Source organism: Apis cerana, linkage group LG6 (genome assembly GCF_029169275.1).
Source record: "Apis cerana isolate GH-2021 linkage group LG6, AcerK_1.0, whole genome shotgun sequence".
NCBI lineage: Eukaryota > Metazoa > Arthropoda > Insecta > Hymenoptera > Apidae > Apis > Apis cerana.
Window position 1 is genome coordinate 15,758,472 of NC_083857.1, and position 23,036 is coordinate 15,781,507.

General features: G+C 27.1%; 1 protein-coding gene and 1 long non-coding RNA gene across 3 annotated transcripts in view; both read right to left on the reverse strand.

The window, feature by feature from the left end:
* Positions 1-23,036, reverse strand: part of LOC107999690 (serine-rich adhesin for platelets-like) — a 97,900-nt gene that overhangs the window by 34,824 nt on the left and 40,040 nt on the right. The gene's annotated exons all lie outside the window — the stretch shown is intronic.
* Positions 1,605-22,634, reverse strand: LOC133666330 (uncharacterized). Its single transcript, XR_009830373.1, has 3 exons — positions 21,614-22,634; positions 8,701-9,004; positions 1,605-8,621 (listed from the first exon to the last, which is right to left on the reverse strand). It is a non-coding gene; the product is annotated as an uncharacterized LOC133666330 (long non-coding RNA).

Genomic DNA, 23,036 nt, shown 5'->3' on the forward strand with positions numbered 1-23,036 from the left:
TTTATTGATTTCAATAATATATAGGTTATAGTATTATTATCCTGCAAAATTTTATATTTAAATTATTATAGAAAATATTGTGACCCAATTCGTTTACATATTATTACACGTATGGTTAGCAGATATGTAAATTGAGTTTATCGTAACCCATATGTAATTCATCGAATATCGAATACCTGTTGGACATTTTTTTTTCCTGACAAACTACATCCTCACTGGTTGACCATGATGGTAGATAATTTGAACAGGAATTACAACACTGACCTTAACTCGTTACAATTTAACACAATTTATGAGCATACGTGCACAATCTTCCATGGGGTTACGTAAAATGTAATTCCTTATTTACATTTCAATTGCATCCACGTTCAAACCCGCTTATATGTCTCCACGATTCATCTTATAATTTTCCAACCTCACTTTTTTTATTCGAAATAAGTTTAATATTTTTAGAACAATTCATATTAAAGCTTTTAAAAATACTTTTCAATAAATGATATTAGAATTGTTCATTTTAATTTAGAAAAAAATGTTTATCGATGATTAATCGTATAAATAGAATGCAAAAATGTTGATTATTTTAGCAAAAAGAAAACGATACATTATGCATATATTAAATACTTGATGTTAATTATTTAACGTGTATTGAAACGAATATTTTTTAATTTCTTAATATTAATATATTTGCGGATAAATTAATCATTTAAAATTTGAATTTTATTTCAATATTTTAATAATAAAACTTTTAAAGCAAATTATATTTAAATTATTTTCAAAAATCGTATATAATTTATTTATTTATATATTTTTACAACTAACAACTCAACTTATTCTATTTATATAGAAAAACGAATCGGTTTAGTACGTACCTTTCTAATAGCGAAAGAAAGATCATTCTAACCTATATATTCTTTACAAGAAAACAATAACCTTTCATGTGACACAAAGTATCTGATTTCTGTTTCGAGTTATATCACGTTTGCATTCCTCGTAACACGAAAAACAAAAGATTCAAATTCTGCACGTTCTTGCAGTTTCGACGGTGTTAAGAACGTGAAGGTTTCCGACCATGTGTTCTGCAAAATAAACTTTTTCTCGGTTGAAGAACGTCGAACGTGTAGTATTACAGCGCCATGGTAGACCGGAATTCACTATCCAATTGCACGCTATCCTTCTTCGTTTTCATCGCATTCGAATATTTTATCGCGTACAAAAAATTGGCGTATTTAAACAACTTATATGGTGAAATTCAATACGGAAAATAAATTTTTTGATGTTATTAATTAATATATAAGAATATTGATAATTTTTCACATGAATCTTAATTTTCATGTGAATTGTAAAGATTTTGGTTTTATAAGTATGTTCTCCTATTATGTAATATAGAAAAATATAGAAAAAAATTTTTGAAATAGTAAAAAAAAACATTGAGTTTGAAAATTTTTTATTACATTTAATACTCGCATTTCATGATGATATTTCATCTCATTATCACCAAATTGACATTCTTGATTAATTTTACCTTGAATAAATTTAATCTTTTTTATTTTATATAATTGTTTTTTTGTTTAATACTTTTTTATTTTTTCGGGTATTAAATAATATTTGCATTTTATACGTATTTATATTTCTTTAATTTTACATAAATGCATGAACATTCGCAATCCATTGTTGATACACTTTTTTTATCATGTTTACGTGAAAAGGCCTAGTAAAACTATAGAGATAGAGATGATCAAACGATCGAAATTCTGCTTTTGAAGGTTACTTTTATTTGTTCTCAATCCTTACAGAGAGACGAAAAAGGATATTCAAGCCACAAAGATACTTTGCCGCTTTAAATATCACTAAATGAGCTGAATGAAAAGAAAGCGAAAAGAAAGCGAAAAGAAAACGAAATGAATGCGGATAAAATTTTTAAGTAACAAGTAAATCATTAAAATTTATTGTTTGATAAATATCGCAAAGAATCTACTCGATTTCGAAGAGAAAAGAAACTGTAATTTTTATTAATTCAAGTGAAAGATCAAAATTATAAAGTTTTTATTCTATCGAGAAAATGAATAGTGAAATTTTTTACGTATTTGAGAAATCGGTCTTTCCCATCATTATCTGAATTATTGCCGAGTTATCCTCGAAAGGTTAAATCTATCTGAAAGCTTAGAGAGAGAGATGAAGGAGTTTAATATCGTGATTATTTGCATTGTACTGTCAAGGTAAGAAATCTTGTTGAAACAATAGAATACAATAGAACACCCATTATTTCTTTCATCTCCATTTCTAAGTTTCCCCACCACTGTTACTTTTCCCTCACTTCTCTAGTGGCGATTACTCGTAAAATTCGTTTTTCTCGTTGCAAAGATAGGCGGCGTATAATGTATCCGCAATAATATTCGCTTCCTCAGCTTGAAACGATAGCCTTATATACTCGGTTTATCATGATTGTTTATTTCTCTGGCGCATTCTCGTCTACGCAGTCAATGACAGACGCCACGGATGACAGACACTTCGTCAATGATAGGTCAAGAGAATATCGACGTATTACACGATAAATAATGCGTTACGAGTTGTGAGATTTCGACGGAAATCGCGTAGTCGTTTATTATTATTTTTTTTTATCCTGGATATGGATTTGAAAGTGAAATAGATAGCGCGGAAATTTATATAGTAATTAATTAATTAATTAAATAAATAAATAATTATACTTAGAATAATTTTAGGAATAGGAATACATTAATAATACTATTGTTATATTATTCTAGCTACTAAAAATCTTAAAAATTATGTGATTGAATATTAACCTGAATTTGATCATCAACTTTATACGAAAAATTTTCGAATATTAAATTTTTCAAAAGAATGCGGTTGAAAAAGTTGAAATTGATTAGAGCAGTGGCTTGAAAGTTGGGGAAGTCAAATTCCGGATGAATAGACAAATAGGTTAATTCTTTTTATTCATGAAATTTTCAGAATCGAACTTCGAATCGAACATATAACTTTGTAAACTCAGTTTTCTTCAAATTCTTTTTTTTTTTCTTGTTCGAATTCTTCAGAATCTTTAATATGAAAGAGAATGATGAAAGAGAATTTTATAAGTTAAATTAAAATTGACAGCTTTGGTCAGATATATTATGAAGAAAGTTGATCTATGACCTGAACAGCATCACTGATCAGTATAATAACAGGTTGAAAATAAATTAATTTTTAAGATTATTTTTAACAAATTCTTTTTATTATCATTATTGTATAATTCGGGACAATTTAATATATAAAAAGAAAATGGATATCTCAGTTTTTCTATATTAATTTAATTCAAATACTTGGTCAATCAATTTTTTATATTTGCAATATTTTTGAGATAGAAAGGTGACCTTTAAATTTTACATATACTTTTTTCTTATTTTTATCGAAATTCAATATTTGGCGCAAATAATTGATTTTAATTAATCAAATTTTTTTGGAGATATATACATTATGTGCATTATTTTGAAAAAATATCTTGAGAGAAGAATTTTTTAAATACGAAGGCTATATATAATTTGATAAAAAGATTTCTACAATCATTTTTTTGGAAAAAAATGGAAAAGAGAGATTTTTCTATCGTATTTTTGTATAGAAGCGTAAAAAAAAAATTCGAATACAAATTTTTGAAAACAAATCACAATGGTTCACCTTGTTTTTCGATATCGTATCATGAATCATTAAAAAAAAAAAATTTCTAATTGCATTTTGCGATAGAAAATAAAAAATAAAAATTGCAATAAAAAATAAATTTTCATAGATAATCATGTTGCATAAAATTTATACGATATAGTCACTTTAAGAAAGAGATGATATTATGAAATATTTAGTCTTTTTACTGTCCAAGACTCCCGGATTTATATTCTCTTTCGAGCGTCGCTACTTCTCAAATAGCTAAAAACAGAATCCTCTCTGCCTCCGCGTCAAACGATACATTCGCAAAGCTTAGAAACTATTGACGTTAGAGCAAAACTGTACATAAATAAGACCTCTCTTTTCGTATACAGATAGATAAAAAAAAAGTAGATCTGAGGATTTTTTCAACATTTTTGAAACTCTCAGAGTATAAATTTTTTTTAATATTTCTATAATTCTTCAAAATTACTTTTTTCTTTATTTTCAAAATTTCAAATTTTTTAAGAATTATTAAATCTTCGAATTTTTAAAATTTTTAAATTCTATCCTCTATCCGAACTTTTAAATAATTCAATTCCTATTTAATTTCATTAATTTTCAAATTTGAAATTTTTTTTATCTCATTCCCGAATTTTCAAATTTTTTGCTTCCACAAATTTTTCGAGGAATTTAAAAAAAAATATTTTCTAAAAACATTGATCGTTCCCATTTGGCGACTTTACCTTATTAAACCTTTGACAACCGATCATAATCGCGAAGTCGAGTCCATTGATGCATCTATAGAATGCATTAATTATCATCATTTAAAGAAGCGAGTTAGTTTATTTTAAGCAAGGAGAATTCAACATCGACCTTGTGGATCGTCGAGTCGATTCGAAGGGAACTGCGTCAATGGACTCGGTTGCAGCTGCAGCACGTAGTAAGCGCGCGCACACATGCTTTATGCGAATAAACCCAACGAACGAACAAACTATTAATTTTATTCGCTATATTCTGGAGATATTGTTGGAGATATTACGAAACAAGATCGACTTTCTCTGAATAACGAGAGTGGAACGATAATATTCGGCTATAATACCTGATGAAAAATGGCCGACAATAAGCTCGTAACGAAGGATAAAAAATAATGGGAAGGATGAATAATGAATATACTGCAAAATTATTTTTCTCGAAATATACGTTTGTGATTCAAATATATATATATATATATATCTTTGTGTGAAATATTTTCGATCGATTCTGAAGGCCAAAACAAATACAAAAGTTGGTAATACGAAAATATCGATCGTAAATTATTAAGTTACAAGCGATTGAAGTTTGCGTTGGACGAGGAGAGAGATAGAGATAGAGTAAGATCGCTCTATCTCTCTTACATTCCGAGCCTCATTTCACTTCGATGAAAATTTAAATTGCTTAATAATTTAATGAATAATCGAGAGATATTGTACATCAATTTTTATATTTGTTTTGGCTTCTATAAATCATTCATAATTAATATATAGAAAAATATGAATTTATAAAGGATGCAAAAAAATTTAAAAGATAATTTTTTAAATCAAAATTCTTCGAAACAAAAATTAAAATAAAAAAAAAATTGTCGCATTAATGATCGATGAAAATTAATTTTTTTAAGTTTTCGTATCATAGATTTATATCATGTTTTATAAAACATGATTATGCAATTGTGAATTATCATATATAAATCAATGTATATATATATACATATGTGTGTGTAATTTCTATTAAGAAAATTCAATGTTGATTATTCTGTTTGTCTGTTCATCGAACATAAATAAAATATACATATATATATATATATATATATATAAATTTCATCATCAAATTGAAGTATCATTAGAAAGATAAGTAAAAAAGATAAGAATATGTAATGTAAATTAAATCCTGTGAAGGCCATCTTATTAAAGTAATAAATACATTCCATGATAATATTTTTATAAGCTATTTTAATTTATAATTCAAATATTCAATTTCATCATGGAAATGTTTGATTGTATATCATAGCACGATCATAAACATTTTCATAGTGTATTATAATAATCAAAAGATAAAACCTAACCTAACCTAACCTAACAAGAATTTTCATAATATATTTTTAAATTGTAACGTATGCTATCTAAACGAGATTAAATAGCTACTAAATGCGAAAAAATGGATTTTTACTAATTTTTCCTGCAAAAAAAAAAAAAAAGAAGCATCGCTTGAAGCGAATTTTCGAAAGTAGAAAGTGTTCGAATGATTGACCATACTTTCCAATATAAACTTCGAACGTATTTTCTCGTATTTTCAATTTCTGCTGGATAAATACGTTAAATTATGAAAAATTACAACTTTTTTGCAAATAAGAACATTTTGTTAGATATAAATTGCACATTGAACGATTAATTGTCAGTTTTATGCGTTGTCTAACATCGAATCGCTTATTTATTCACTTTGATAAACTATTTATCCGATTCGCGATTATGGAGAATCCTGAAACGTTTGATGTAGTATTTTCAAGCTTATACGGGCCATTAAACATTTAAACGATGCATAAAATTGCGTAAATGCTTAATCTTCTCTTTCAATAAACATATATATACGAAACGAATTTCACAAGTATCGAGAGCCTACCTCTGAATGAAAATTTTCCATCCAATCATTTTCCTTCATTTTCTCCTCTGTTTCGAAAATATGATTCTGAATAATTTTTCTTTACACACGTTGCCACTATTCAGTCTTCGAGTTATGAATATATTACACATGATATTTATAATATTTGATACGTATTATAAGAATTAGAGATTATGTTATATTAAATTAGATTATAACCAAAAATATGATATAAGTTAGGTTAGATTTGATAATATTAGCCCAAATCTAACACACACGCACCAAGTTTCCATTCGAAGAATCCACATTTATAAATACTATAGATACTTTTATTTATAGACACTGTAAACAAAAAATATGGTTAGGTTCGAATTAGTTTATTATTCCGCCGTTACGAGGCGCTTGCGATCCAATGCCAATATGTATGCCACAATTATACATAGAATTTCATATCGACGAACATGTCGAATTATGTTAAAAAAAAAAATTGTTATAGAATATTAAGAACGTATTTTCAAAAGCAGAAATAAACATCTCTTTTGCGAATAATTATCATCCCAGGATACGTAATTTTTTAACATTTACATATACGTAAAAAACGTACGATGTACAATTTGAAACAACATCGTGACGAGATTATACATCAAATTACATATATCGTTAAAACTGTATGATAAGTAACTTTGAAACTCGCTTATACACTTGGATGACCGATAAAAGCTGATAAAATCTTAACCGAGTCAAATCTTAAGAAGTTTCAGATTCCTTAAGTACACTTATTATAGAGGATTAGTTATACAATCGGGTCAAGGTGATTCTCGTTTCTTTCAATGGTGAACTGAACTCGACTAAGGTTGAACTTGGAGAACAAAATGTTACGTAAAGTCATTCACTGAGCCAAAAATAGAAGCAGGCTACCACCGTTGGAGTGCAGTATCAGAAATAACCGTTAAATGCTAAGAGGATGTCCGGGAATAAATTTCAATGAAAATTAAATTCAAGGCGGATCGTCCTTGACCATGATCATATTTACGATATTATTATTTATCGGTGGGTTGCCCAATTTTGTTGGAGGGGGGAGGAGAGGAGGGGGGAGAGAGATGCGAGGAGGCTACGTATAAAAGGACGACCGTGTGTTTACAGTTACCATTACAATGTAAAAATAAAATCAACGATATTATATTGGGTTGTTTGTAAAGTTTTTGGCACGTATCAATATCATGCATTTAACCGGAGAGTTTATTTATTATTAAACTTTTGCCGAATAATAGAATTCTGGTTTCAAGTAAATTTCACTCGGAAGAAAATAGAATTCAAAAACTTGAATTTTTATTGATCTTAATGATCTTAAAAATCATTGTCATCGTCAAAAATAACTCACTTATTCTAGAGAAAATTTATATATATATGTATATATATAAAAAAAAAGAATAACGATGACAAAACTTTCATTAATTATTTAAATTAAAGGTATCATCGATTAATCAATATTTTTCTTGCAAAAAGTAACTTTTTTTCTTTAAATCTAACCCTGTCTAACATAAATCTACTTAAAATCAATTTAACCTAATTCAAATGTGGAGATATAACGTGCTCGGTATTAAAAATATTTCACAAGAGGATCTAAATATTCATCAAACGTACATATAAAAAGAAAAAAAAAAATCAAATTCCTAACCCCATCTAACTTAGATCTACCTGACTCACATTCCAAAGACACAGCACGTAGTCAATATTGAAAATATTTCAACATAGAATCTAAGAATCTCAATAAAGATTCTTCCATGTAAATATTTACAAAATCAATCAATTCACCAAAATGTTTCAACCAATCTCAATGAGAAAGAGAGAGAGAGAGAGAGAAGAAAGATCAAATTCACAGCCCATTTCTCATTATATTTCTGTTACCTTGCCTGAGAATGCTTTCGTAAATTCTGTAAGTGGTCTCGCAATCAGCATCCCTTAGGCTGGGATATCTGACACCCCCGTCTAAACTCTGGCTCCTGTTCCTAAAATCCTCCTCCTTCTTCCTAGGAGGATCCTGGCACTCGCTCTGCCGCCTCATGTGGCCCAACCTCCTCCCAAAATGGCGTATCATCTCTTGAATGCTGTAATGATGATGATCCTTCTGATGGTGGTGCTTCTCGTGATCCCCGTTCGGGCTCGTGGGCGACGCTCTTCCACTGCCGGTCAAATGGTGTTGGGAGTGTTGTTGCGGCTGCAGCTGGTGATGGGCGTGATGAAGGGGGTGATGATGATGGTGGTGATGATGATGATGAAGCTGATGATGGTGATGACTGCTACCGTGGATCGTGTGGTACACCGAGTGGTGAGCACCGTGATGATGATTGGAGCTGTGATTGGAAGAATTGGAGCCGTGAGACGAGCCGTAGGACGTCGAGGAACCGTAAGAATAGGTCGAGCTCACTGAACCTCTCGATATACGTTTCTGGATATTTTTGTGGTTCAACAACTCCTGGAGGATCTTTGTGTCGTGGTGTCTGCTCACGGTGTCCGAGGTTGAGGAGCTTTTGTTGTTATCCGGATGATGATGGTGGATCATCCTTGTGTCACCATTGTGGGAGTTGTGGTGGGAGAGCAGGTGACTTATCCCGTGCATCTTTTATTTATTTCTTTTTAAATTTATCCCAGATTTGACAAATTGAACGAAGGATCTTTTCTCTCAATGTTTCAATGATCGGTTGAGGTTGTCGATGATCCAGTCCCCCCGGTAACACTGCGACAGATAATTAAATATTGAATGGAATAAATGAGAGTAAATAATTTACGAGACACGTGGACGTTATATATAGATAGTATATTTTATCTTTTTGAAAGATAATTATTAAGGATAAATGGGAGGAGATAAAATGGGATTTAATATTGCCCGCATTGAACGCGTTCCTTTATTTCGAAAATTAAATTCATTACCTCAATTTATCTAAGGTTCGAACCGTTATCCCTGACGATAAATGAGTTAAGAGATATATATTATAAGCATTAATGAATTGTACGGGGGTACGTAGTGTTACAGTTTCGAATTTAGATAAAACAATTGACGAAAATTTTTTGAATTTGTAAAATAAATAAGATTGATAAATTTTTATCTCGGAGGAATTGTAGTTGGAAATTCAGATTGGCATATTCGAGTGAATCAATTTCTGGCAAAGTAAACGATGCGTCGTTTTCTATAAACAACCAACTTCGTGAAATAGCCACGTGATACGTGATATTGCATGAAACTTTGGCATAATCACAGAATTACGGATGTATTTAAACGATACTTAAATTTTAAGTATCGTTAACACTTGGTTATGGCTATTTTTCCTCGTATATTATATTATTTACGTTACTCGATTATTTATAACTTTCGAAAGTGAGAAGAGAGAATGGAAAATTAAATTTCAAATTTATTTCAATCAAAATAGGAAAGCAACTGATACAACAATAAATTATCTGATTTAATTCTTCCGTTCTAGAAGCAAGACTATTTACTTCAATTAAAATCGATTGTTAAGTGTCTAACGAGAGGCTCATTGAACCTTGTTACCAGCTAAACTTTATCGTCGACTGTTCAAGATTTAAAGTTGGAAACAGATCGAAAATAAAATTAAAACAGAATACGTTTATTAGATATTAAACTAAACACACGTCACTTAAAAATTTTTTATGTAATTTTATGAAAAAAAAATTATCCAATTCGATTATTTATTTAATTGCTGAACGATCTATGACGTGGTCAGCTTAACCTGATCTAAATATACGCATCGCGCAATGAAATATCTTCATTTCTCTTTCTATACCTTTCTATGAAATACAAAGAGAATTTTAACAATATTGAAAATATGAATTCGATTCCAATATAACTTCGTAAATACTTGGATTAAGTTTCAATTTTCGAGGAAATATACTTTACCATATCGTATCTTTAAGAAGGCCAAAAAATCTTTTTAGAAAGTGCAAAAATCAATGTAAATACGCTTTCAAGATGCAGCATTTGTACCGGTATTTCACGGTCCCATGAATACAGATGAATGATTTAACGGCTATCGTGGATCTCGCTGCCCAATGCGAAGACTGCGCATGCGCATTTCTTTATGTATATATTTATACGTGCATGCGTGAAACCAGTATATGATCAGCAGAACACGGAAAGTAAGAGTCTTTTTGTACTCTCTAATAAAGTTTTAGATATTATTCTCGTCTTTTCTTTAATTATTTTCTTTTTGTACTTTGTTTTTGATTTTCAATAAACTTATCCTTGATCTATTTATTTCTTAAATAAAATTGGCTTCCACGAAATCAATACTTTGTTTGAATTAGAAAATATCTTTTCAGTTTCAAGATGTTTAAGCGAGAGCATACGTAAATGTATTACTCTCAAGCGAGGGTTAAATTAGAATTCAGAAGGAAGCATTTAGCACACGCGACTGATTGCGAGATTAGAGAAAATAATCAGAGTAACTGATTCCTATGTTGTTCCTAAAACGATCCGATTTTACTTTACTCAAAAAGAATTTCATCGGCTTCAACGCTATTGTAATTAATTTTGTTTTAGCTTAATATAGAATATTATCTTTTCTAATTTAAGATATAAAATATATTGAAATAGCGAAGAAAGATATAGCAAATGTCAAAAATATTCAAATGTTATATCAGAAATATAAAATCTAACCCACGTAAAATTAAAAAAAATAATTTCCATTTTCACTTCTACGTACGTGAATCATATTATAAAAAAATTTTCTACGTCAAAAATCTTTCTATTAAAAGTGAATATTTAAAAACATTATATGAGGATCTTTAATTTTATTTTTTAAAGGGCAGTTTACAAAATAAAAATCGATCTAGTTTCGTATCGTTCAATCGCTCATGCTCTTCCAGTTTCATCGCTATCAGGAAGTTGAAATCATGGTACTAGCCTTCCGGCTATACACTTGAAAATGTCCCGATTTTGACAACGAGGTCGTCGATGTGGCAAATTTCGGGGTCGTGGCAGAGAAACTGGGTCATATCGATTGACTGTCTCCCTATTCTAAAGGAGTGCACGTTCAAAGGAATTATTATAGTTCTCTTCTTTCATTCCTTTATCTAACAAGAGGAAGGAAAATTGGTGGTTGGAACTAAGACAAGAAACTTGGGCAACAATACATCAACTCGAATCTAAATCATTATTTCACTTCCTGTACAGATTCTTCTTTTCATCTAATTATATTTCGAAACTTGATCTTTTGAAGAAAATTAAAAATAATTTTTCTATAATAAAAATTTCATAGTTTATCATTTTAAAAATGTATATATATATATATATGTATATATTTTTCTTCATTTTTTCGTTTATATTTAATAATTTGACATTATTTTTGGATTCTTGTCTCTTTTTAACAATTAAATTGGAAAATTAAATTATTTAAAATATAAATTTAATTTAAAAAAATTTATCTAATTTTTTGCAGAAATGAGAAAATAAAAATAGCAGAATATAGTAATATGATGGAAAGTTTCATACATGCAAACGTTATGTATTATTCTACAATAATAGATGACGTCTGCAGAATCATTATTTTTCCAATCACGCATACCACTTTAACGGAAATCATTTTTTGCATATCATTGATAGAAATATGCATTGAAAAAATAACACACAATTTAAATAATGATGACAAATAATTAATATTTTAATTTTCAATGATATTACTTATTTCATTTTAAATCTATTTTTAACATATAAACGATTACACATTTTAATAGAAAGAAAGATGTATTATTAAAATAAATTATTGGAAAAATTACCAGAAAAGTATAATAATAAATTTAAATCTATACCAGTGTAAAATTAAAAAAAAAATAATTAAATTATTAAATTATAATTAAATTAAATTATTATTAATATTAATTTCATTAAAATTTAATAATAGATTTTAATATTATCCCAAAATATATCATAAATACGTTTTCATATTTTATTTATAATAATGTCAATTAAAAAAAAGTTATGTAAAAAATATTAATATTGATAATAATTTAGATAATGAATAATCTACATTTTTAATACAAAAATAGAATTTTTATATATTTCTAAATATATATATGTTTATCTAACGTCATTTCTATATTTGCAATTATTTTACTTACATTCTTTTCCAATATTCTCTTCTTGAACGATATTAAGTTTGATTTCAATGCAATTTCGATAGAATTTATGTATCAAAGACAATAGCTTTTTTCGATGCAATTATTTCTAAAATCCAGATTACCTTAAGAAATTCATTGGAAAACTTTAAAACGTTTTAGAAAAATAAACATAGGATTATCGACAATATAATTGAAAAACAAAATAATATCTTATATTCTCAGACATTGTTTATTTTGCTCGACGACGATTTTATCAAAACTAATTACTTCTTATATTATTTTTTCAATGCTATCAATCCAGTTTTATCACGCGTGTAGAAATCAAGCAAAACAAATTTCTCGCATAAATGTTTATCTGAATGAATAAAAAAAAAATATACAATAATTATTTTCTCCTTTACGGTGAGAAAAAGGAATCTTTAAGACAACAAACAATTCATAATATCTTAAAACAAGAGAGAAATTTCTTCTAGTAAAGGTCAAACTCAAAGTCATTGTCATTAACATGAAAAATTATATCAAAGGATCTATAAATATGTTAGATTATCAACTCATATATATATATATATATATATATATATATATCATTGGTTTATTGCGGAGGTTCACCGAATCAACCTTTAAAATGTCAAACACAATGTGATTATGCTGTGAAACGTTACCGACAGAGTAATATACTTTCTCTCTAACAACTGTTAATTATGACTCGACATTGAACGTTGAAATCTATCTTATACTCACGTCCACTCTACGGAAACATCAATATTTCATCGTATATATACCGATTAAAATTGAGTTACCGCTTTTAACGATAGCTCTCATCGTCTATCATATTGGGTGTGTGTATTAGATAAAAGTGAATGCAGAAAATGTTGTATTTACAAAGTGTGTTACTTAACATGTTCACTATCGATTAGATTTCTATTATGTATATAACATATATAATATGCTAGTATATGCTAGTTCTGAAGGTTTCTAATTTAATAATTAAATTTTAATTAAAATGACGTTCTTTTCAAAATTTAATTTTGCTTCTAGATAATATAGATAATATTAGAAATGTAATATAGTGTTCTATATGTATAAATGTAATCAAATTTGACTTTGAAATATTTTTGAGAAAAAAATTGTTTCATCTTATAGAAATATAATAATTTAATTATTTCGTAATTTTTTTCTAATTTTAAAATATTAATTAAACTTAATCAGTCCAAGTATGCAGATATATAGCATTACAGGAAAGAAAAATAGAATGAATATTTTTAATATTTTCAATATTTTTAATTTCTTTGCATCGAGGGCCAAGCACAATGCCCAAGATTATCTGAAACGTTTCACAATCATTTCTCTTTCTTTCTTAACCTGCACTACCGACGCGACAGCATTTCTATTTAGAGAGCTCGAATATTTAACGCGTCATAGTTATTATGTCTTGACAATTTGTAATTCATATGTCATCGTATCTTCGACTGTTTATTAACACTTTATCTTCAGAGCGCTTTTCTTATTAACAATAGCCTATTATTAAATGTGATATCGTCTAGTATGTTTATGCGCCACTGCATTTGCACGAGCCAAAATGTATTTCAATATTTAACTTCCATTCATTGTGAAATGTAAATTTGCAACAATGTGATCATGATGAAATAGAAATTTATTTTTTAGAATTTGGCGAACAATTTATATAAAGTGTTAATATATTCTCGTAATATGTTTTTGAAGAATTTATTTTAGAAACTAAAATAAATATAAAAGTTGATACATCAGTTGAGACTTGTCTATTAATTTACTGAGCAATATAAATTTGCGGGTAGATGAAATGAGAAAGAAGATAGAATAAGAAAACGTGGCATTGTGACAATATGATAGAGATAGAGCTATTTCACGTTTTATCTTCATTTCACTTCATCTAGCATAAATTTCAATTGTTTATAACTTAAAAAATAAAATTAAAACGATATTTATCTATATCAATTTTTGTTATTAAGCCCTGGAATTGATCCTATCTCATGAATATATATATTAAGTGAAATTTATATTTATTATATTTTATTTAATTTATTTTATTATAAAATTACAATAATAACATAAATTATGAATAGACATTAATGTTTCTTTCGAAGATGCATAAAAAATGCACAATTTTTTTCTAAATATTATTATTGTAATTTTTAATAAATCATATAAGAAACTAACTTAACTTATAGAAATAATATTAATAAACGTTTTAAGATTTAGATATTAATATTATTATATTTATGAATGTTTTTGCAAAAATTTAAAAATTATAAAAAGCAAAATTTTATTTAAATGTAAAATGACAAATATCAAAAAAAAATTTATCTCGCGTAAATATTGAAATATGAAAAAATTTTAAAATCAAAATGAAAAATATCTTTATACAAAGGATTAATATATTTAAATATTTACAATAATATGAATTATTATTAATTATAATATTTAGAATCGATCCAATTAATAAGGTAAACAATAATATGCAAATTTGTATGACATTTATACGAAATAACATGTTTACAATCAGTCATCGGAATGAACTTTGTTTCAATTTGCAAATTAAATTTTCATTTTTAAGTTATGTAATAAATAATATTACATAATGCAATGAAACATATGTTTTTAACAAGTTAATATTCATAGTGTACTTGAAGTAGATATGTAGATATATATATATATATATATATATATATTTGTTTTAATAAAATAAAAGTTTTGAAGTGCGCATTTGCATTAACATTCAATGTAATAAAAAAAACAGTAAATAATTTATGCAAAACTATTTCGTTGCATATGTAAATTAAACTGTAAATTTTTATGCATTTATGGAAAATTTAAACAAAAATGTGTAATGTAACAAAATGCATATAATATGCGAAGACAAAATAAAATATTATATTTAAAAGATAAAACAGATTTTTCTTCAAGTTCTATTTTCTTCTTATTTTGAAAAAAAATTTTCAATTTATATAAACTTACTATCAAATAAATTACATTTTAATTTGACATAAATAAAAATTAGTCGATAATATTAAAAGGAAAAAAAATACTTTGATTTTAAATATCACCAAATATTACTGATAAAATTAAATTTTTAAAATAAAAATACATGTCAAGGTATTCTGCAAATTATTTTCCATTACTTGGTTAAATAATGTTTTCCTTCATTTGCAAGTTAACAAACTGACTGTTCGCAAATAACAACACAGTATTTATATTTCTTCGTGTAAGTGAAAATGTATCGCTAGACGAGCATGTCATCTTCAAGAGACAAATACATATATACGAATACTTCACTCCACTAGGTACGAGTAAAGGTTCATTTCTATTCAATGCTGAAATAATACGTAGAATAAAGGACTCGAAATAAATTCCTTCTTTTAATATTTAAATATACCATATCAAAAAATATTCGTTTATTAATGATACTTTGACAAAAATATTTTAATAAATATTTACTATTTAAGAAACTGGGATTTCCGATATACTTATACTTATTTTCATGAAAACCAAGACTGAAAATCCGTTGCATATGTATGTAGTTACAGTTAAAACATGATAAGATATTTTGTAACACTCGAGTTACATGATAGGATAATTATCACGAATATGCAACGAATTGTTTATCACTGAAACTTCGCACCTCATCAATTGACAATAAGATTACGATTGTGCTGCATTTTTATTCATCGATATTGCAAAATTGATAATAGAAAATTCTGTAATCTCGTACAATTCGTATTATTATACTGTAACAAAACACGTGTATATATAATTGTATAGAAGACTAGAATATAGAAAATATAATCAAATTCATCATTACCAACTTACTATTGGGGAATCCGTGGAAGAAGTACGAATCTGATTGGTCAGAATGAAATAGGAATTCTCACGCGCATTTTTATTTCTAGCTTGCTATTTGTCAACACAACCACGTATACTGATCTGATCGTGTGATAGAAAAGGACAATAAAGTTTACTTTATTACAATAAAATATAGATAAGATGAAATCTGATCATGATTTTGAAAATAATTAATTGTCTTATATATATATATGTATGTATGTGCGTATTAAAGGAATTTCTTTATTCACTAGAATATTCAAGCGTGATCTATAGTGTACGATATTAAGGAGCTAACGCATGGTAGTTCGTCCAAGAGCATTAAGAGTGGGGATAGACGTTCCTTCTTCGTTCCGCGAAGAATCTCTCTTATGTCGTTCTTTTTAGCAGTGAACAATATATATGCTGCTAACCTATTCTTTTGCTCTTTGAATTTTTCTACGTAAAGATTTTGCTCTAGAATACGATTAATAACACGCAGAATAATATATTTTCAAGAAAATTAAGAAGAAAGAGAAGAAGGGTAAAGAAAATGATTCGAATACATTATTACATTAAGACTTACGATCGTTGATATTTGGAGATTGTAACTGGGTCTCTGGTATTACATCACACTGTTAGCATGCGGTAATGCTAAGCATGAGAAGAAAATCGATTAAAACGATAACTATATTTGAAACGTTGAATTTTTTTTTTCAAATCTTGATGAAAAAACATGTATCTATTTTTATATATTTTTTAATTCAATATTATATGTATATGAACACGATCTTATATATTTTATATATTTATATTGATAAATTGAAATATATTCTTATAGAATATTATCACGATTTTAAGAATGTTCGTTTATTTTATTGAATACTCGTGAAAATATATGCCACATATATGCATGTAGTATACGTATAGTATACATATATTGATTATAGCGCATTAACTGCAGTGAGGTGATGCAGCACACAATGACTACGTCGAAGGGCCAATTCTTTTTCAGACTTGGAAATTCGATATCATAGTAGGGTATACAACCAAGTATTACGTCACGAAGACTTTGAGATGTGGATTACAAGCAAGATTCCTTGCAACGAATTGTAATTCGATTTAAAAAAAAAATAGTATATATATATATATATATATATAATATGATGTTTATTTCGAAATATACGAGGATCTAGCTAATAAGATAGAATATTAATGGGATTTTCGAAACTTCCACTGATATTGCACAACTCGTGTATTATATCAAAATTTGATACGAAAATAATAGTTTTTTAGTATTCATTGTATTTTATAAATTTCTGTAAATTTATCAAATATACTTATTATCCAATTCTTTATGGATATATATTTCTTATTTGGAAACATTTGTCTAAAATGTGCTGTCAAAAATAATTAAATCATTAAATTATTGATGATGTTTCATTTCATGTGGCCTTGTTGAACAATGTAATTATTAATAGTTTATGCATTCCAATGAGCAATATCGTGCTAAACAAAATGACAGGTAATAAATATGATATTTATGAGCGAAACCAATAAAAGGTTTGTATAATAAATCACATAAAAAACAAATATATGTAATCACGTTATGAACAAATATATTAATATATATATATAAATATATATATCAATCTATACATATTTTATTTCACGTTCTATTTAACTATGAAATTTTTAAAAAGTATTTTTGTTCTCATTAGTATGAATGTAATATTGATAATACAAAAATTTTAATAATATAATATTAACAATAAGAAAAAAAATAATTCAAAAAAAAAAAGGAATTATTTATCCACTCTTTTGCATCTACTAAATAAATATTTAAACACTGTAAATGATAATGTACATATGAAAATAAATCTTTCGTAAAATATTTATTTTATCATCGATACGTAGTAGGATAAAAAACATTTTCTTCGTAAGTAAGCAATTAAACTATGAATTTTTTCACAGGGTAGAGAGGTTAAGTTAGAAATTTATATAAATGTTGCCCCGACACAGATGCGTGAAACAATGAAAATCGATATATAATATTATTATACCACGTATAAAGGAATGTATATCCATAAACAAGTGTTTTAACATTACAATACTTCTCCCAAAACACGTTTCCGGTTTCGAACATCGATTCTATCGACATGTGGATCTTGAAACCGGTTCGTCAAGGTCGATGAAGACCCGTCAGTACTACTACTGCATTTCCAGTTGTGGTGAAGCGTTTACCATACTACTTAAGAAGCGTGTATTACTTCGACGATCGACCCACATATCTAAAAGTATGTAAATTGTGTTTCACGAATAATCGAAAGTATTACCTGAAAACCGGTTATTACATCATAAGTTTTTCTCTCGGTAGAAGATTTGGCTTCCTTTTGAAAAAATTTTTTGATAATATTTACTTAAATTCAGTTAAATTTATTGTGATATTATATTAACATATGAAGCTCACTTTGATACGTGATCTTTGCCAAAATAAATTGAAATTGTCGAGTAAATAATCAATCAATTTTGTAATATCAACTCATTTCCAATTCATACATGAAATGTATCATGTATGTTCAATATTGTTATTTAATATATATTTATTTTCTAAAGAATAGAAACGACAGAAATGATATTTTTCATTTTTAACCATAATGCAAAGAAAAGAGAATTGAAAAATCTCGAAATTCGATTAAAATCATAAACAAAGGAAAAATATGAAAATATAAAAATTAAGAAAATAATTACATCTTCGGCTACGCAGAATTTAATTACAAGCATCCTTTTATCCTCAACTACATCATAATAAGAACGGGAGTAAAAGAAAGCATCCATGAGAAAAAGATCCGTCCTGTTTACGAGGGGAATCTTGTGTATCGTGTGACCTTGTCCTATCCTTGAAACACTACTATGTTCTGAGGAGTTGACAGAATAGAGGAAGAACTCGGCTCCTATTGGTTACTTATATATTGGCATGCCACACACCGATGAACCAGTGTCGCCACTCGCCCGTAAGTGTTATCTACTAGTGGTAGTCGAACGTGTGTTCCTACTCTTCTCTTATATTCTGGTCTTTGTTCAAAAAATGCTAACTAGTAAAATTTCGCAGCTGTATATTTCACATGTATATAGTTAAAGACGATTGTTCCTTGGAAATTATAAATTATAAGAGTTTGTGTTAAGAATTGATATAGAATTTTTATACGGAATACTTTGTTTATATATGTATGTGAAAAGTGAAATTAACTTTTCGACTTCTAAAAAAAAGCATTTTTTGTGTAGAAATTAAATTGAAAAAGTTTATTGTTTAACTTTTGTATAGAATAGATAATGTAATTAAATTTTATTTTCTTATTTAGAGATTATGATTAAGAAGATTATGATTAAGAGAATTAAAAAATTTGCAAAAAATAAAAAAATAAGAAAATTGATTCCAACAAAAATTAAAATAATTTTCTAAATTTTTATAAATTTTACTTTTGGATTATAAAATTAAATAATGAAACATTGATGTTGCAATCTCATAATTTTTCAATTATTATTTATTAACTAAATAAGTATTATTTATATACTTTTATATATATTACTTTTAATTTACAAATTTATAATAATTAAAAAATAATTAAAAATTAATAAAAAAATTAACAGTTATATATATATATATATTTTTTAAAATTTATAACAGAATATTGATTTTATCTAAAAAATATTTTAAAATTATCACAAACTTCAAAAGATTCACAATAACGATGCTCAAGTTAAATATTAAAACTTTTCGATTACGTAAAATGCTTTCGTACAATAATTTATAATTACGAGTTTAAAATTTAATTTTAACCAATTTGACCTATCAATGACCTACATATCTTGCATAAAAAAAAAAAAGAAGAGAAAAAGGATGAACCATAACGAGCACTAGCTACGACTAATTCCCTAACAGCGAATAAAGTAAGTTTGCTGGATTATCACATACGAGATCTGTAGTAGAACTAATGTCAACTAGGTCAGTAATCTAACTCTATAAAAATCTCTAACTCTGAAAGTGTATAGTTCAATATTTAAAATACAATATTTAAAATAGAATTACATACATATATGTGGCTATTGCCACATGATGATACAAATAATTTGCCATATTTTCTGAATTCAGTAGATATGTATAATACAATAAATAATAAAATATTTTTTGGATTATCTTTATTAATGATCTTAAAATTTGATTTTGATAAAAATTTTAAGTCTTTATAAATTGATTCTGATTAATTGTTTAATCTAAATATCTTCATGATTTAATGCTAAATTTCTTTTATTTTTATTCCGATTTCAAGTATTTGAACGATTAAAAGCTTTTAAATTAAATATTCATTTATTCGAAATTATTCGAAAGAATTAAATTAAAATTAAAGCATTTAAATATCTTTGCAAATCTTTCTTCAAATACTAAGAACATAAATATATAAATACCTAATAAAACGTAGAAAATAATGTTTATCATTTTTGTGATTTTTAAACAGAATGTACTTTTTGCTCTTTGCATGCTGCAGAGAACATCAAGATAAGCTTTTCACCTTCATTGATAGACATGGCTTTGAAATGTACGTACACAAAAGAATTCTATTTTAAAATTCTTACATACGGTAAGTATGATAAACATGAATTACGTGAGCGATAGTGTCTCTAGATACACATGACAAATTAATCGATTTATATTTTTAATGTCAATATAACCTTGATTGAATGAAATAAATAATATGTAAAAGAATGTTTTATATCGCTTTAAATTAAATTTATTACTTGAAAAAAACGATAATCCTTAAACTCGTTATTTTCTTCTTTATTGCTTATTAATTCAAATATAATCACACACGTGACGGAGTGATTAAAGAAGAACACGAGAAAATTGAAAATGACGTATCTGAAATGTATGTTGCATGGACATACACCATATACTGATATATATTGGCCAAGAATATTGGTACATGAGCACGATGACTCAATTTTCGTCTGCATTGCCGCAAAAAAAAAAAGTAAAATGCAATCACGAAAGTATAAATGCAACTGATCTCAATATTTTAATAACTTATAATAAAAAAAAAACAATTTAGAATTTGCATGCATTTTGAATTACTATTTCGTTAATATTTTCTCTTTTGAATTTTGATATAATTTTTAAATTTGAATTGTGATGTATAATTATGAATTATAATAAGAATTGGAAGATAAATTTATGACATAATATTAAGATATTTCGAACCTTTAAGTAATGTCAAATGTTCATATATATATACTTCATTGAATAAACGTCCACGTTTCTCGATTTATACGGAAATGAAATTTCAATGAGATGAAAAATTTATTAATAGATACTTACCAACTGTTGCAGATTATATCACATAAAATATGTTGAACGATTCTTCAATTTCTGTTTTTCACTTCTACATTTCACAATGCACTTCACACTTTATGAGCTTAATAAGTTCAATTTTTTTTTAACACTCATCAGATAAATAAACAGAAAACAAAATCTCTTTTACATCAACGAAAATAAACACATAATCACTTACACAATAAATTTAAATTTTTAATGACTTTACTGGTTGTCACTTCAAGAAAAATTGGCAAATCAAACGTTTCTTAATTCGACGCATAAATGAATATTATCGGGAACATTGATTGGAAGCACCATTAAACAGATTTTGCGCAACGAACAAATTATCATCGATTAAGTCAATCATCAATAAATAAAAACTACCGAAGTTTGATTGACGAATAAGGAAATACCGGTTCTAATACACATTTGTCGCAAGATAATAAGCAACGCGTAATAGTGTTTACGTTTACAATCTTAGATCGTGCCGTTATTGATACGTTCTTGTTATAATCCGTTTGAACAGCCATTCGCTTGTTAATGTTATCAACAAAAACTTACGAAAGCCAAGGGAAATAACATGGAAAGATTTATATTACAACCGTTAAACTAGACCCGTGCGAACTCTCCTTCGATGTTACGTTACATTTCGCACGTACGACTTTTCTGCGACGATTCGCGCGCGCAACAAAACAGTTTTAATCGAACGTGATTCTAGGTTAAGAACGGGCCATGATTCGTGCACAATTTCAATAATAACTCGTGATTTCAAAGAATCGCGGGCATTGATCATTAAGCTGGTAAGTGAATACGAAGTGAACAACTTTCAAGCACGTGCTACCGTACGCGTTGCGGTACAAAAACCTTCTGAGGCGCAAGTCCCGCCAGCATTGGCTACCTACGTACTTCGGAATATACGCGCCATATTAAATACACGACCTAAAGTCGACATCTAGTGTGGATACTGTGAATTATTTCGAAATATTTCATCTCTTGAGATAAATTCTCCAATTTTATAAAGCGTATTATTTTATAAAATATATTTTATAATAAAATATATTGAATATGTATTTATCTAAATATTGAAGAAATTGTAAGTGCATAGATAATATTATTTTATAATATTTTTTTATATATGTGATGTAATAAAAAAAAAATAAAATACATATACAATTTAATAACTTAATGCATTTAATATTCTAACAAAAAAGATACTTTTTTCTGTTATTAATAGTTTTATATCATAATTATCAGAATATTGATTGTATATGACATGCATCACAATATTTTGTGATAAATAAAAAATAAAAAAAATAAAAAATAATAAACTATATATATATTATTTTTCAACTATCAGAAGAAATATTTTTAGTTATCTTGAATATACTATATTTATTAATACTTTATAAAATTAAAATTAGCAATA